This window comes from Syzygium oleosum, unplaced genomic scaffold (assembly GCF_021117445.2).
Source record: "Syzygium oleosum isolate NSW1041296 unplaced genomic scaffold, Sole_v2.1 Sole_v2.45, whole genome shotgun sequence".
NCBI classification, from domain to species: domain Eukaryota; kingdom Viridiplantae; phylum Streptophyta; class Magnoliopsida; order Myrtales; family Myrtaceae; genus Syzygium; species Syzygium oleosum.
Window position 1 is genome coordinate 1,184,442 of NW_026607529.1, and position 15,323 is coordinate 1,199,764.

Genomic DNA, 15,323 nt, shown 5'->3' on the forward strand with positions numbered 1-15,323 from the left:
TTATTGCATCAACTTCTTTAGGCGTGTAGTCCCATGGTACACATCTGGTATCAAATTTCTCCTTTGGAGGCAAAGTGATGATCACAGGCTGAACCTCTTTCTCTTCGATTTTTAGTTGACCAATTGGGAGCTCAATGGTAATTGGTTCAACATGATCCTTCTCTTCCTCAAGCCTATCCACTTCATTAAGATTGATTAATAGTGGTGTAATCATGGACACCATGTTTTTGTCAACTTCAATAGTATCCATTCCACCCCAACCGTTAGGCACGATATTTTCATCCTTGAATGACCACGGAGGTGGTGTATATTTAACACGGTAATTAAACTGGCCACTGTATTGTCCTAGATAATCCACAGTTTCGCCTTGTTTCCGTGCTTTGCGAACAAATCGCCTATCTCCTTGTCGGGCAGTTTTTAATTTGGCCTCATATTCATCTTCATCATCAGGCCTTATTATTTCTCATTCTGTAAGGATCATATTTACCACATTGTGCTCAGGAAGAGGGTTCTGATGTACATTTGGCTCTGGCTCTTGAAAACTTAATATCTTTTTGTCGATGAGTTGCTAAACTTTGTATTTCAAGATTGGACAATTGTCTACATCGTGTCCTCTTTCTCCCATGTGATATGTGCAAGTCTTTGACTCATCGTACCAGAGGAACCTTGCATGATTATCTCTTGGCACTTCTTTTGCTACCAAATGCCTTTCTAACAGCATCTGTAGTAATTTCGACAGGGGCCATGGCAATGGAGTGAATTGCCTTACGAGTCTTTTCTTCAGCTTAAATTGTTTTGGATTTCTCCAAGGGACGTTAGACTGTTTTGGGAATGAAGCCTGATTAACATTGGGGCTAGATACCATAGCCACGTCACGTACAGGTTCTTTATCCTTTCTTCCAGGATACGGTTTTCGTGCTGTCACTTCTTGAGATTTCTTTTCCTTTAATGTCCATTCGATTCTTTCACCGACCTTTACCAACATGGTGAATGTTTGGCAGCCCGATATATGCAGCTTGTCGTAATACTCAGTTGGTAACGACTTTAAGAAGAGTTCAATAAGCTCATCCTCACTTATAGCTGGTTTAACTTGTGAGGCTACAGCTTTCCACCTTTGAGCGTAGGCTCTGAATCCTTCACTTCTTCGCTTCTCGGTTCCGACTAAGCCCTCCCGAGTTGAAAGTACTTCGACATTGAATTTGTATTGGCGAAGGAATTCTCCCGCCAAATGGTCCCATTCGGTAAAATCTTCTATATCGAGAGCGGTATACCATGCCAAGGCTGCCCCCTTCAAACTATCTTGAAATGTGCTGATAATAAGTGGCATGTTGTCTGAATATCTTGCCATCTTGTGGAGATAATATTTCAAATGGCTTTCAGGACAGCCAGTTCCATCATATTTATTCACGAACTCCGGTTCTTTGTAGTTTTCTGGAACCACCATCTTTGCGTGAGGCGAGAATTTATCGAACCTTTGAAGCTCATATCCTTGGCTTGCAAGGCATTCTTCAATTTTGGCCAATCGCTTGGCCTCCTCTTCATTCTTGGATGTCTTTTTAACCCGAATGTCTTCTTCCATATCCACTATTTCAGGTGCAGCTTTTGGAGGATTCTCCTGAACTGGTTCTTTACTTCTCATTAGCTCTTCAACAGGTACTTCAGCGGTATTTGCAGCTCGTGGATTTGAAACTGTAGGATAAGATCCCTTCGCAGCTATAATGAAGGCCTTCATTTCTGCCATCACGGCAGCCATTTGCGTCATCTGGTTCTCCACTTCAGCTAGTCGAGTGCGAGTTTCTTCCTTGGCCATTTTAATTTGTAAACGGGTTCGGTGTCTTTTGCCTTCCGTTACTAGAAAACCTGTCTTCATGAAAACCATCGGGATATTAGAATTGGTGAAATGAATATGAAAACCCACATTCTTTTAATTGTATGGTTTCTTGTGATTAACAAGGATAAGAACTTTTACACAAGCCTTAGCCTTGCATAAAACTTCTCATCAATGTTTTTCTCAAGGAATCATACCATTCAAAGAATTGTAATCCATGGTGATCCTTCTTTTTAATCATGTCTTTGAATTTATCCAAACGGATTTCGAAAAATGAGTATTTCATATAAAATCCAAGATTGCTTTACAAAATGATTTTAAACTTGAATGGGAATTCTAAATCATCCAAGTCTAGGCTTCTTGCTAACTAAGGTAGCTTCCGCCCCATGGTAATCCTTCCATTCCTTGATTTGAGATTCCCATTCTTCGACATCGATCACGACTTCTTCGGGGATGTAAGGCTCAACTCCAGGCACGTGTGGGACAATGTATTCTAGGACATACTCCTCCTTGGGATCCGTTATAATGCTCAATGGAACGTATGGCTCCACATCAATTGGTCGTTTACTTTCCATCCACTTGATGTATTCCTTGGATGCCATATAAATCTCCATGTCTCCTTCCAAGTTCTTTGGCCATTCCACTACTTGTGAAGGTGAATTATCCAAAGAAAGGATAATTTTGTGAACCTTGGCTTGAAGGTCTTTCTTCTCTTCTTCGGGTATAATTCCATTTGGGATGTCAAAGGAAAACTCCTCAGGGTTCCATGCCGGTGGGACTTGTTGAAGCATCCCAAATTGTCTGACCACTCTCAAGAGACAATAAGCGGCTCCCCCATTCAGCCCGAGTAATGGTACCGCGTTCCCTTCTTGGCTTGTAATCATTGCCTTGTCAATCTTTGGCCATTTAATCCGCATTGGATTTGTTGGAGGGAAATAGTACAAAGGAAATTAGCCCAATCTAAGAAAGATTGCTTGGGTAATTTTTGTTGAATACGAAGGTATTGTTCTATGGGATTTATCGTTGGGCAAATCTCACGAATATTCATGGAATGACACCATGGTCAAATATGTGAGATGAACCATAAAGATAGGAGACCCGTAGAAGCTTGAAAGATTCCCTTTCCACGATTTTGATATGTGTTCAAGGAAATGATGCTTTGGGCAAGAAGCATATTAGAGAAATCCCATTTGAGACATGCTTGCCTCGCTATTATTGCAACTAAAGGGTCGAATCCCGTTCTAGATACGGGGAATAGAACGAAGCCAAAGAAGACTAGAATGAAAACCCGAGCCGAAGTGTTTCCCATTTCCCTAGGAAGTTTGGAAAAATTGGCTATTAGAAAGGATAATGGAAATCTACCCGTGTTTGACTTAATTAACTTTTCGATTTTGGAAGCTTTGAGGTTAAGGAATTTCGCAAGAATGCTTACGGGATTAAATCCAACGGGTAGCTCTACGACCCTAGGCTTGAAATCAATTCCAATGGCGGCTTGATATTCTTCCAAAGTCGGTGTCAATTCATACTCTCCAAATTGGAAGGTGGCGGTGGAAACTTCCCAAAAATGCGCAAAAGCTTGGATTAAACTGACTTGATGTTCCGCATGGATCAAGTCTAGAAGGTATCCCAACCTATTTTGGACATAAACTTGGTTATCTTTTGTCATGTCCTTCTACCAAGCCATGAGCTCTTTTCGTGGAATGGGAACCACTTGGATGTCTAGTTTTCCCATTGAGCCTAATCATGCAAAAAAGTTCATTATTAATCACCATGGATTACACATCAATTTTAAATGCCCCCATTTTAATTATATGTCCTTTTATGGAAAAAATGGAGGTAAAATACATTTGCATACTTATAACATAATACAAATGCCACTTCTAATCCATTTATGCCTTAAAAAAGCATATACTTGAAAATGTGAATGAAACCAATGTTTAATGCAAATGCCTTTTGTCATGCTCCATTTTGACCATAAAGTCCTATCCTATGGTTTACAACTTCGAATACATAAAAAATAGACTTTCGGCAAATGGGATTGTACGTGTCACATCTTGAGCATTCAATCTACTTGAATTACATTGAAAATCACCATGGACCTATACATTCCATCTAGAAATGAAAAATATGACCAAATGGAGCATGTCACCCTATTCATTCATTCTAGTATAAAAAGGCATTTTGATCAAACATTGATTGTTATTTGGGCATTTTTTAACAAAATTGTGTCAACTAACTTTACATAATTGAAAAGATGAGAGAAGTGGAACAAAACTTATTTATCGACACATGTTTGCTTGGTTTTAGGTATACCAACCACAAAGACAAGCATATGCAACAAGTGAGGTTTTGACACCTAAAAGGGTGGGATATACTAAAGGCTCAAGGTCACCACCTTAATGGACAAGGGATTCTATTCCAATAGGCAATCGGCCTAAAGTAATGGAATATTATTCCATCTCGGTGATCGATATTGTATTTAAACAATCCCATGAGCAATCGGCTCACAGTTTCGCCTAAACACATACCTCCTAAGGGTGATCCTAAATGTAGCTGGGGTTGGGCCACGGGTGGTGTGTGCGAAAAGTGTAGTGCTAAAGCAATTTAAAGGCAAGCACAACAATTTATAATCAAACAGTACTTCTAAAATTTGATGGCATCACATTCAATCTCAACACCATCCTGCAAAACAAAGGTAAGCACAGACTAGACCCCTTATACCTCCCACCTACATCACCATTTAACACGTCAGTAGTGGAACGTACCTGGGATCCTTACGAGCACAAACACATGCATATCGTTCTATTTTAGGTTAAGTCCACTTAGAAACCCAAGATTCCCCAGCGGAGTCGCCAAGCCTATCGCGCCGCGCTTTTTTGGGGTTTTTTTTTCGGGATTTGCGCGCTAAGGAGGTATTTCCGTATAAGGGTCTCTCCCGGACCATACCTCACGTGACAATGGAAGGTGATTTCTAAATTTGTGATTTTGGAGTCGCCACTAATCATTATTGGTAGGTAGACTAGAAACCTAATTGAGGTACGTGAGAAATACCACGATTCTACGAACTAGAGATTATGAGTACGGGGACTCGGTTACGTTATTGATCCCAAATTGACATCCCTAACGCCCTTTCGGTACCTAAGAATGATATGATGTCTAACGTGTTATGCGAATTTTCGAGGCTTACCCGCTAATCCTATCCGTTCTAATCGCAGGAAAGACCAAACAAGTAGTAAGAGCACAATCAAAATCAATCAAGTCAATCAATCCTAAGTGGTCTCTAAAACGAAAATCAATCAAGACAACCCAAACCCTAATGAAGCTCTAATAGCTTGTTCATTTCATGATTTACACATTTTAGGGTTTTAGGGTTTTTTTAGGGGTTATAACCCCTGAATTTGAGATTTTCTAAAAATGCCACTTAGGCACTTCCGAAAATTTAAATTTCACTTTTTATGGCTGGCCATGATGATTTTGAATCATTCTGTGGAATTTTAAAATGCCATTTGGGCAGTTCCAAAAATTCAAATTTCACTTTTTATGACTGGCCACGATGATTTTGGACCTTTCTGTGAATTTTCAAATTTTTTGATTTTTTTTTTCGGAAAAATTTTTAAACCGAGAATTGATTTTTTTATGATTTTCTGAAAATTTTTATGAATTTTCCAAATTTTCAATTTTTATTGATTTTCCATTTTTTTTCAAAATTTTTTATTTGAATTTTCTGAATTTTTTGAATTTTTATGAATTTTCTAATTTTTTTTATTTTTTCTTTATTTATTTTTTCAATTTTCTGAATTTTTATGAATTTTCTAATTTTTTTATTTTTTGGAATTTTTTGAATTTTCTGATTTTCTAAAAAAATTTCTAATTTTTTTATGATTTTCGTGATTTATTTTTTTTTTTGAATTTTCTGATTTTTTTATTTTTTTATTTTTTTGAATTTTCCCACCGGGGAAAATTAACCGGACCGGCCCGGTTCGGCTTGGCCGAATCGGGTGTTGCCGGCGCCGGTCGCCGATCATCGTCTCCGGCGGGTACGGTGCTAAAATGGCACTGTTTTTGGCCTTCATCATTGTGGCATTTTTACGAATGGGTGGTGTGCATGGGTCTGTATTTAATGTTTTCGAGGCCACCGGTTCGGGCTCACCGCCGGCGATCTTCCGGCGACTATTTCGCCGTTCCACTTGCACCATCATCAAGTCCACATGTTCTATTATCAACTTAGTCCTATTAGATCACCGTCGGACGTTCGCCGGCGGGCAAAAACCGATCGGAAAAACCTAAACAACATTTCCATATTTCAAATCACCATTCAAATCGCCCTAACCGTCTAAACCGATTCAAAACAATACTCAAAACATCAAACAAATGTTGGAAATCACTGACTTGGATAGCCTAGGGCCAGAAGAAAACTCCGGCGAAGGTTCTCGAGCTCCGGCGAGGTGGTTTAATGGGCGATCGAGGTGGTTTATGTATATTTTTCAATAAAAAATGCAATCAAACAAAGTAAAACCTGGTTAGAACACATTTTAGGCACCTAATATAGTAAAACCATAGAAAAACATGCACAAACAATCCAAAACACTATTCTGGAATTTCTGGAAAACAATGATCGTGAACGATATTTACTTTCTTCGTCCGATGATTAAACGAAATTGTTGAAGTGATCCACGCTTGCAGTGTTGTTCCTTGACACTTGATCTTCACTTCGGTGGCCGTAGCTTCACCGGAACAGGTCTGGATGCGCCGACCAAGCTTCGTTTTCAGGCCTTCCGGACCAGCTCTGTTCTGGTTCGCCCGAGGAGGAGATCCTCCCTAGACGGTCGATTTGCCGGTGCCGTTCAATCGACCGGCGCCGATCACTCGACCTGGGGATCTTCACTCCTCTCTCTCTCTCTAGATTTCGCACTATTTCTCTCCCTTTCTCTCTCTTCTCCCTCTTTGGAATTTCGTCGAACACCTTCCTCCCTTCCCCCGTCAGTTTTTCTCGTTTTTTGTTGATTAATTCCCGCCCAAATTCAGTTGGAACCGACTTGTAATCGGTTGGGGATGATCATATGGTGCCAGCTGGATATTTTCCAGCTGGCACAATCGATTAAAACGTGCTGAATTAACTGGAAATGATCGGTAAAGTTCTGGGTTGAGTCGTTTTTCTGGGTTTTGTCACGTGTTGGGTGAGTCGGGCGAAGAAGATGCACTGTTCGGGTCGGGTCGGGTCGACCCGCCCAACCCGGCAGTTTCGGTTTTGACCAAAAATGCAAATTAATCCCGATTTTGATCGAATTTTCGAAATTTGACCCCAAAATTGAATTTCCCATTACATTTTGAACCTAAAAATGTGTTTTTCCCCAATTTTTGACATAACCATGTCCAAAATTTTCCAAATTTCATATCTGGGTTATTCGGATTTTGCTCAATTCGATGTCCTGATGACCTAATTAGGCAAAACTGATGCTAAAATTGAATTACCCAGGTCTGATTAACCCTAGAAATGATGGTCTCATGATTCAACAATTTCGAATTGGACATGATTTGCAATTTTGGCTCAAAATCCTTAATTTTCAATTAATTTCCGGGGATTTTTGAATTTTTTGCAAAATGTGCAATTGGATTGACCATTATGAAATTCAAGGTCCCAAGATCATTTGTTGTGAAGACACAATGACCTAAAAATGACTAGAAATGATCTAATTGAATTTTTGGCTTAATTTGGGTTTGATTTTGTCCAATTTTGGAAAAACACATACCCAATTGACATTTTTCAAAATTGATGCTGTATTAATGAAATTGAATTTGAAATAAGACTAATGACTATTTTTATGGAATTTTTGGATTCCATTTGTTATTTTTCTTGATTTTCTTCTATGTTTTGATTAAAAGAAATTAAGGAAAAATTCAGGAAAATTCTAAAAAAAATATTTTTGGATTAGAATTGGGTTTCTAGGCAAGGTTCCTAATCCTATTCTTGAGATTTTTGAAAAATTTGAAAAATAAGCTAAAAATTAGGTGTCAACACTCACTCTCCCTCTCATATTCACTTTCTTCCATTTTTCTTCCCTTGAAAGCTTGGCCAGCGACTCAAAAGGAAGGATCATGAGTCTAGAAGTATTAAGGCAAGGACACGAGGCTTGATTCTAAGCCTATCAATCTTCCTACACCCTTGGTTTTGTTCGAAATGAGTTGCGGATGAATCTTTGTGGCTTGCATGTGTTGTTCTTGAGCTTGTTGGGCATGCATGGGTGTGACCAGACCTAGAATTTGAATGCATGTGTGGTTCTTGGCTTCTACAATGGTTGCATGCTCATTCTATGATCATTAGTGGTCTTGCATGTGGGTTTTTTATGCTCAATTTGAGTTGCATGTGAAGAAGATGCATCTAGATTGTTGGATGAAGGTAAGATTGGCCGTTCCATGTTGGTTTAGACCTCTTGAATTGAGTTTTGTTGGATAAAAATTTATGGGTGTCAACTAGGGTTGATTTCTTGAAGGATGATTTCAAAAACCCAGATTCGTGGTTACTGTACCTCGTCGGTTTACTATTTTTGTAAAGATTTTTTTGGGTCGAATCTGAGGATCTGTTCTTCACAAAATTTCTTCACCACATCTTCAAGATTAACATACTTTAAATCTGGAATTTTTGGAGTTGATTTGGTTCGTACAAAGATCCACTTTCAAACCTGGTTCACATTGCCCAGAACTGCAGATTTTGCGACCCTTACACCTTCCCGATTTTTCATAAATTTTTCCAGTATGATTCTTGAAAAATTTCCTTCACAAAAGTTGTTGAGGACTTCTTTTTCTATGTCATATAAAATTTCAAAACGTTTTAAGAAGGCATGGGTTGTGAAATGGGTATCTTTTGAGAAGCAAACATTCTATTCCAGCGGACTAATTTTGGTCTGTCTTTGAGTGACAAAAAGCCATGGTTGAAAAATGATATAGGCTTTGTACTCCCATGAGAAATGTCATTTAAGATCTTTTCTATGACATATTCAAATATCAGAATTTTTCGAGGTCATTTACTATGGTTTTAGCTTTGATTTCATTTACTGTACAAAACTGCCCAGTTTCAACCACTTGCAAAAACTCACTATTTTCTACGTGAAAATGTTTAAATCATGATTCAATGTCTTCTAGAGATAAAACCCACACACTTTGGGCTATCCAATGAGGCATGAATGGCTTGATATGATGTCATATGGTGGTGCAAATTAGGTCACTTTTGTGATGACAAATTCTTGGAAATTTTGGATATGAATGACTAGTGTGTGATACTAAGATGTTATATCATTTTTATAGCACATGCTATTGAATGTATTTGTTGGATATGATGAAATGTATGGCGTGAAATGGTTTTGGCACTGCATGTATAAAAGAAAGTGCTTGAGTCGTGTGATATTAATCCACCACAAGAGATGACCATTGGGCCTAGTGCCGATGATGCCCCGTAAGAGATCGGGATGCCCCTGAGCTGAGTGCGGGGATGCCGTGACTAGCAAATCACGATGCCTTGGAGCGGAGATGTTTGTAGTCGATAAACCACGGAAGCCAGATCGATTAGTAAATCGGCATAATCCAGAGTGCCTTGCGCGGACCGGTGGATAATCGATGTAATTCGTGAGTTGGGCGTGAGACTAAACAAGGGAAACATTGAAATAATGTGGCATGTGCTTGTGATATTATTGCAAATTGTTAAGTTGTCCTTTATAGATTACTATTATATAACAATGATCTGGAAATGAGTTTGATTAAGGACATTTGCTATGGTTAGTGCCATGATGCATGCTGGCATGATATGTGTGACTACGGATATTGCTTTCGAATGGTGTGCGTTCATGATAGGATACATTAATTTTGTCATGTTAGATGTGTCCTTGGAATCAAGAGTTAGTAGGATCGGTCGGTTTATAAACTAGTCTTATCTCTTGTTTAGCATTAGCTCACTCCCATTGACATCTATTTTTATAGATATTTAGTTAGGCCTCCGATCCCAGCATCACCTATCGCTCGTTACGGTGCTCCCATTGATTTTGAAGGGGAGCTATACTAGTTTACAGACCTTGATTTCCCTTCGGTTATGTTCGTGCACTACACCGCGACGTTATGGGTTGATGTTGGAGTTCTGAGAGGTCATGTCTTCTATATCGATTCGTTTCATTTCGGTTTTCGTGCTTGTGGACGGTCGACTAGTTGGACCGATCCCTTAACCTGATGGCGGCAGTTCAGACGACGGAGGTGACGGATGAGAGTAGTTGTTTAAGGACGATGTAAGCTAATAGAAAGCCATTTCATAGTTTCCGTAGTCGTTGCTTTTTTATCTAAACTACAATGACGGGTGTTAGTGGTAGTGATGGATGAATAGTGTCACTTGGTCGTCGACGGGGAGTTTTATATCTTTTTAGTCCTCCCAGTGGTAGTTTTTTGTGGGTGCCACCTGTGTACATAAATAAGATAATGAAATGGAAGTAAGATATCCCCGTTCAGCTACATTGCATGTGTTTGTTTATGTCTAATTCATGTTATAGATGCTGAACTTGTCATGCCCCGAACCCCATCGAGCGCACGACACCCTAAGATAATGAAATGGAAGTAAGATATCCCCGTTCAGCTACATTGCATGTGTTTGTTTATGTCTAATTCATGTTATAAATGCTGAACTTGTCACGCCACGAACCCCATCAAGTGCGCGACATCCTAAGCTGGTCAAGTTAGTTGCGACGTCCCAGGCTCGTCGCCGACCCAACCCCAAAACATCAGAGATCAAACACATGTGAAAACAATAATAGTAATCACACCCTAACAAACAGAAAAGGAATAGCCAATAGAGATATTTCCCTAAACTTGAACATAACATTTATATAATATTTGCAAAACATTCAACATCCATATTTACAATACACACCTTAAAAATACAACCAGGCTTAGAATATAAATAACCACTACTACAAAAAGGATGCGTCGCTACAGTAGGGTAATTCCACCACAATAGGGTTTTATCAAAAATGGGTCTAGGGCCTACACCTAATTAACCCTTACAAGGTCTTAGGGGTCCACTCGGAATCGGTGTCTCTAGAGTCGGAGTCTGGTTCTTCCACCTCGACCCACTCATCCACCGAGTCAGAATCGGCCTCGATCTCAATCGGGTTGTCTAAGTCTCCCGATTCTGCTGCTACTCCTACTCAGGGTTCTTTGACGAGTCCTTCTTCTTCCTCGACATCAAGCTCTTCGGTGGGCTCCTCAAATTCTTCCTCAGGGGGTTATTCATCAAATTCCTCTTTCGGTGGTTCCTCTTCGAGCACGGGCTCCATATGTCACACCCCGAACCCTACGGCGCGCAACATCCCTGCCGAGGTCGAATTTAGCATGCGACGTCCCAGGACTCGTCGCCGACCCAACACCCAAACAGAGATCATTGCACATGCGGAAGTAACGAAAAACACCCGTACAAATAAAACACCACGAGACCAAGGATAGCGCAAACGACAAACGACAAACAACAAGATAACCAATATACACTTGTATTAACCAGGGAAACATATACATTATCCATTACATCAAAACACACATATATATCCAAATAAAAGCAGGTCAACGGCCACTAAGGTCAAAAAGGTAAGTGGCCCGGGCGATTAGGGATACTAACTAAGGTGGGGCTTCGGTCAAAAAGACCGACCTAACTAGGGGTAAGGCTAAACCTAAGGGACCCAGTCCAGGTCGGATCCCGAGGACTCGGAAGAGCTATCAGACTGCTCGACCTCGGAGTCCAGGGAATCCAGCTCGGACTCGACCTCTGCCGGCTCCTCCTCAAAGTCTATCCCCTCAGGCTCGCCCTCCTGCTCGAGGCCCTGTTCCATGGGCCCTGGCTCTTCATCCGCCTCCATCAGCTCCGGGTCAGAGTCCCCATCCACCGGCTCCTCGTCCATCGGGTCCGGCTCATCCACCTCCCAGACGACAGGTCCGGCACCAAAACTCGAACTCCCCTCGGCTGTAGCTTCGGAGCTCGCCAGGTCTCCGTCGGGACACCGCGGATCCATCTCACCCAGCCCGTTGAACGGGACATCAAAAGTTCGAAGAGGTCCAAACTCTCTGGAGTGGTCCCTAAAGCACCAGGCTATGTACTCGTGGGTCTCATAATACGTTTTCCCCACATCAACCCATACTATAGTATAATGCCTAATATACGTATCCCCGTTCCCTACGGGGTACTTGGTCACCGCTCTCTCTATCTGATGCGAGATCCCAAAACGTACTGGAACTTCTGACATCTTCAAGGCTGGGGGTCTGAAAAGTTGGGTTTTAACAACAATGAGACGAATCTCAGCGAGTAAAACCCCATAAACCTAAACTAGGCTAACATGCACCTCCTGACAGGCAACAAATCACATACAACTAGTAATAATTGAAAATCAATTAACCTAGGCCCTTGGGCCCAGATCGAGCACACAATTGACCCTGCAGGTTAGACAGTTCATAATAACACTCATGGCACATACGCGATCACACTTAGTCAAACGTACGCCATACGCATGCTCATACTTATTAATGCTTGCCTCACGTTCGAGTCACCGGTACGCACATGCTTGCACACATATGCCATCAATATGTTCATGGTCATGATCTGGTTCAATAATGCACACTAGCACACTGCTCATTTCTCAATTAGAGTTCGACCCGCGTAAAACGCATCAGTTCTAACAATCAATACCAACACTTCATGGCTCGCGTAAAACGCATCAGGCCCGGTGTCTCTAGCCCGCGTAAAACGCATCAGGCGCAACACCGATCTCCATATACGGGCCAAAACCCGCGTAAAACGTATCAAGCTGACCGTCTTCCAGTAGAACTGGGCATCGTCCCGCGTAAAACGCATCAGGACTTATAGTGATCACACATGCACACAGCCAATTTTATCTGAACCCTGCGTAAAATGCATCAGGGCTATTAGGTGATCACATGCTCATGTCAGGCACGCATACTCGCACAATTCTCATCTCAAGCCAATGCTTAGCATGCGAAATGCATGGCCATGCAGTCCCGCACCTAGGCAATAATATGATGTATAATGAGCATCCAATTCCAATCATATGCACATAGAGAATTATGCCAATTCAACGTGCATCTTAACATGTCCAAAGAATTATTCAATTCAAATCAGCCACGACATGCACAAATTAACATATTAACATGACCATTTTAAGCAATTCAATGCAATTAGGCTCCGGCATATCCTTGACACATAATTTATGCAATTAGCACGACACAATTTCGCACGCTCGAGGCCCGACATGCTACTCAATACTCGGCCACAATATACGCGCGACATGGCATCACGAAATTAACATCTAAATCAACACAAATCAGCCATCAAGAGGACATCACAAGACATGCTCGGAAGTTCACGATTAAACCCCAAATTGACCAATCTTAATCCCAATTAATCCCGATACGGACAGCCACAATTCAACACGTTCTCGGCCATTTTTCCACTTCCAAATCAGCACCATAGACTCCCATAATCAGCACATCAATAGCCTCCAACAATCAGCCACTAATCAAGCCTAAATTACCTTAATTAACCCTTAATTAACCCATAATCCTATCTAGAAATGCTTAATTAGCCTAATTAGGGTTTAAGGACTAATACTCACTTAATCCTAAGCTCCAAAGGGTGGCTGAACCGGTGGGGGAACGGGCGGACCGAATGGCTCACGGCGGCCTAGCGACGGCGACCAGCGGCGGCTTGCGCGGCGGCGGCTTGCGCGGCGGCAGCGACCGGCGGTCCTTGGCGGTCACGACAGTGAAGGGGAGAGGGTGATGGTCGGACAGGGGAGAGAGAGAAAGGTGGTTAGGTGGTGGCGACGGCTCACGCGGACGGCGGCGGTGATTGGCCTTGGCGAGCGGCGGTCCGGCGAGCGGCGGCGGCGGCTCCTTCCACGCGGCCGAAAGGCTGGTCCGGCGGTCCTCACGCCGAACGAGGGAGAGAGAGACGAGACGTAGAGAGAGAGGGTGGACGGGCCGGTTGATGGTGGTGCACGGCGGGCGTGAACAGCGGCGCTCGGCGGCGGCGTCGTCCTGGCGTGCTTGGTGGCTCACACGGCCGAGAGAGGGAGGAGGACGAAATCGGCAAGGAAGAGAGGAGAGGGGAGGGAGTTGGCCGGTGGTGAGGTGAGGAATGAGAGAGAGACAAGGGTAATTATTAGTCTTAGACAGGTTTGACCAAATTTTCCAAAATGCCCATCTTGCCCCTAACTTCAAGGGTTGAGATTAGCCAAGACCAAAATATCCAAGGGCAAATTAGACCTCAAATTTCTGAATTATTGGGCTGATACTATCCAATTAAATCCCCAAAATAATCTCCCCTAATATCCCAAAATTCGGAATACAAAGCATAGGCTAAGGGGCAAAATCGTCATTTTCCGATTCCGGGCCGAATTTCCATTTTTCGACCGTACTAATCCCAAATATAGTTGGCCACACTAAAATGACGTCGTCCTTGCAAAATAGTTGCGTACGTCCACGAAATTCGACATCCAAGTCTGGATCCAATTTCGCGATCAAAATTGCTCAATTAAAATTTCAAGGTCTCTCACTAACGGGCGGCTGTTTAGGGGTAACGCGTATCGACCTAGGGTTACTCGAATCGTGACGGTCTCGATTACCAAGAGAACGCGAGGAATTATCGCTAGTTCCGGAAGTCGCGATCGTTCAGATTAAGTTCGGGATTTGTTCGCCACGCGTATTCTCGGTCGTGCAGAATCACCCGCGATCTGATCGTACGTCATTGGCCAAACTAAATCCATCACCTTCCTTGGATCAGCCCACATTGGCCCAAAATATTTTCTCGTCATTTCTCAGAATCGGTGCCCAATTCGCGATCGGGTCCCTGGTCCACGTATCGTTTTTCCTAGTTAGCCATTCCCTTTCGGTTAGTATCCCGAGAGTGATCAATTTCGGGTGAGACTTACTAAAATTAAATGAGAATAATATCAATATCATTGATCCCGGAAATGGGTCGAAATTCAGGATGTTACAACTCTTCCCCCCTTACAAAAATTTTATCCTCGAAATTTGCAATCTAAACCCATCTACTCAAATAAATGGGGGTATTGACGTCGCATTGCCTCTTCGCTTTCCCAGGTGGCACCCTCTGTTCCATGATGCTCCTACATGACCTTGACCATCGGGATCGTCTTATTCAGTAGCACTCGATCTTTTCTGTCCTCGATCCTTACTGGCTTCTCTACGTACGACACTTTGTCGTCCACGTCTATTTCCTCGTACCTCAGAACGTGGGTCGGATCTGGTTCATACTTTCTCAACATCGACACGTGGAATACATTATGTACTTAGGACAGGTTGGGCGGTAAGGCAAGTCAATAAGCCATATCACCGATCTTCTCCAAAATCTCAAACGGACCGACATACCTCGTGCTTAGTTTTCCTTTCTTGCCAAATCTGGACAATCCCTTCATAGGCGACACCTTGAGAAATA

At 42.1% G+C, this 15,323-nt stretch overlaps 1 pseudogene; it reads right to left on the reverse strand.

The window, feature by feature from the left end:
- The window catches only part of LOC115666774 (uncharacterized), a 34,673-nt pseudogene extending 22,808 nt beyond the window's left edge, over positions 1 to 11,865 (reverse strand).
- Between the last annotated feature and the right edge of the window lie 3,458 nt (positions 11,866 to 15,323).